Raw genomic sequence first — 3196 nt, 5'->3', positions numbered from 1 at the left:
TATTCTTGCCTGGAGAATCTTATGGAGGGAGGAGCCTGGTAGGCTATAGTCCATGGAGTTGCAAAGAGTCAGACACGACTGAGCCACTTCACTTCACTTCAATGTATATTGGAATGCATTTTTATGCTTAACTTAATGTATGTCCTACAGGCAGATTGTACCTTATTTTCCCCCTGTGCTATACAGTAGGCCCTCACCAGCCATCCACTTCACATACAGGATTGTTCACAGGTCAATCCCAATCTCCCAATCCATCCTACTCCCCACCTTGGTGTCTATATGTTTGTTCTCTACACGTGTCTCTATTTCTGATACGCATATTGGTAGTTTTTAACTGATTCTATAGAGAATGTTTTAAAGACAAAGACATTTTAAATAGTTCTCAATGCTTATTTAATGTGGGCATATACAGAAATGAATCAGTGTTGTTTAAAGTGTAGTTATTACCGACAGTTAATGGCAGACTCATTTCAGGAAACTTTAGGTTAAGTATCGTTTTCTTAAATAATTGAATATAGTATCAATCTGCACATTGCTTTGAGATATTGTTTTCTTTATATTCCATGACTAGTCTTCAGTTTATTTATCATAAAACTCCTATAATATTCTTCTAATTTCAGTTTCCTTCTCCTTCAATCTGAGACATAATATAAAGTAGTATTAAAAGCATAGATATGTGTTTGCTTTTGAGCCCACTAATTCACATCTTAACTATTTTACTTTCTAGGTAAATGAGTTGGAGAAAATTACTCAACTGTTGTGTTTGTTTTTCATAATGTTTACTCCCATCTTCCCTTCCCAATGACTTTTGTTGGTTACAAAATGTAATCCCAGTTGTTCTTACAGTCTTTCAGTTTACCTACCATATGACCTGCCACTTGCTAAGTAACCAAACTAAGTATCATACTCTCCTCCACTGTTTAAGCCTATTCTAATAAACTTTTCTTCATGGAATTTTCTTTACCTAAATTTGGGTTTTGGTAATTTCTCTTTTTATTGTTAGCTTTTTTCATCTATAATTTTTATTTAGTAGATACTATTTTTAGAGATGTTTTCAGTTCAGTTCAGTTGCTCAGTCATGTCCGACTCTTTGTGACCCCATGAATCACAGCACGCCAGGCCTCCCTGTCCATCACCAACTCCCAGAGTTCACTCAGACTCACGTCCATCGAGTCAGTGATGCCATCCAGCTATCTCATCCTCTGTCGCCCCCCTTCTCCTCCTGCCCTCAATCCCTCCCAGCATCAGAGTCTTTTCCAATGAGTCAACTCTTGGCATGAGGTGGCCAAAGTACTGGAGTTTCAGCTTTAGCATCAGTCCTTCCAAAGAAATCCCAGGGCTGATCTCCTTTAGAATGGATTGGCTGGATCTCCTTGCAGTCCAAGGGACTCTCAAGAGTCTTCTCCAACACCACAGTTCAAAAGCAACAATTCTTTGGCGCTCAGCTTTCTTCACAGTCCAACTCTCACATCCATACATGACACTGGAAAAACCACAGCCTTGACTAGACGGACCTTTGTTGGCAAGGTGATGTCTCTGCTTTTCAATATGCTATCTAGGTTGGTCATAACTTTTCTTCCAAGGAGTAAGCGTCTTTTAATTTCATGGCTGCAATCACCATCTGCAGTGATTTTGGAGGCCAAAAAAATAAAGTCTGACACTGTTTCCCCATCTATTTCCCATGAAGTGATGGGACCAAATGCCATGATCTTCACTTTCTGAATATTGAGCTTTAAGCCAACTTTTCACTCTCCTCTCTCACTTTCATTAAGAGGCTTTTTAGTTCCTCTTCACTTTCTGCCATAAGGGTGGTGTCATCTGCATATCTGAGGTTATTGATATTTCTTCCAGCAAATCTCGATTCCAGCTTATGCTGTTTTAGGTTCACAGCAAAATTAAGAAGAAGGTAGAGATCATTTTTTTTTTCCTGTGAAAATGCCAATCTTTATAAGTTGCATCTATCTGTTTAATTTCATGAAGTTCTTACTTATGATCTTATCCCTTATGTTACTTTATCTGCCACCACTCTATTTCAGTTAACTGCTGTGGATTGTAGAATTTAAGTGAGCATTGTTCTAGTAGTACCTTAATAATTCTTTCTAGTAAGTACAGAAAATATGAGGCTAGATGAAATGTCTATTTTCCCCACACATCTTCATAGCTTAAGCATGTTTTTTTCAAGAATGAAATGGAAGGATGAGCTCTATGAGGTGTGTTATTCAATTTATTCACCGTGGCAGACATGGCTACTATCCTATGCTACCTGGACATATGGTAGGACTGTACTGCCTCACTCTGCTGAAGTTAACTATGGCTGTATCACATGCCTTGACCGATAAAATGTGAACATAAGTTGCATTATTACTTTCAACAAGAAGAGATAATTTCCCAGTTCTCCATTCCTTTCTTTTCCTCTGCCACTGCAATTATGGGAGTGTGTGTAGATGTGGAGGTTTAGTACGACACAAGTCTATGAAGGAGAAGTGTAATGGAGAGTTTCTCAGATTGAAAATAACTTCGCATGAGAGAGGAATAAACTTTGGACTTTAAGCCATGGAAATTTAGTCCGCGGAGACTGGTTGTTAGTGTAGCATAACCTAACGTATCCTAACTAACATAAATATGTAGATTTATCTGAACAACAACAACAAAACAGCATCTGTGTCTATTTTACCTACTACTCTAACTGCCTCTTTAGATAAGGAGTGGGTTAAAGTTTTTAGTTTACTCACTAATTCATTAAGTAAAGATTCATTTAGAGTTTATGCAAAAAACTGGACAAGTTGTTGGGGATAAAAATAATAAACTGGATAGGTATGACCCCTAACCTGATGTATCTGGCATTCTTGTGCAAAAGACATAAACAAATAATAATTAAACAAAAATAATTTAACAAACAAAACAGTTATAAAATGTTATGAATGCTATAAAGGAAACAATAGTCTAAGAGAATAACAGGAAACTTAGTTATGGTAATCGGAAAAATCTCTGTGATGAACTTTTAAAAGCAACTGCAGGTACTAAAAAAATTTAGAAAGTCACCAAATCTACCCAGGGAGATGTTCAGGCTCAGAAAAAGACCTAAGAGGATTTTAAATTTATACCTCAGACTTTTCCATAGCATAGAGGCAGAGTATATCAATCAAAAACAAAAACACAAACAACTTCTCCATTCTTCCCCCTCCTACCCCCCCCC

The sequence above is a fragment of the Bison bison genome, unplaced genomic scaffold, assembly GCF_000754665.1.
Source record: "Bison bison bison isolate TAMUID 2011002044 unplaced genomic scaffold, Bison_UMD1.0 scf7180017864490, whole genome shotgun sequence".
In the NCBI taxonomy this organism is placed as follows: domain Eukaryota; kingdom Metazoa; phylum Chordata; class Mammalia; order Artiodactyla; family Bovidae; genus Bison; species Bison bison.
Note: the sequence above shows the minus strand (reverse complement) of the source record.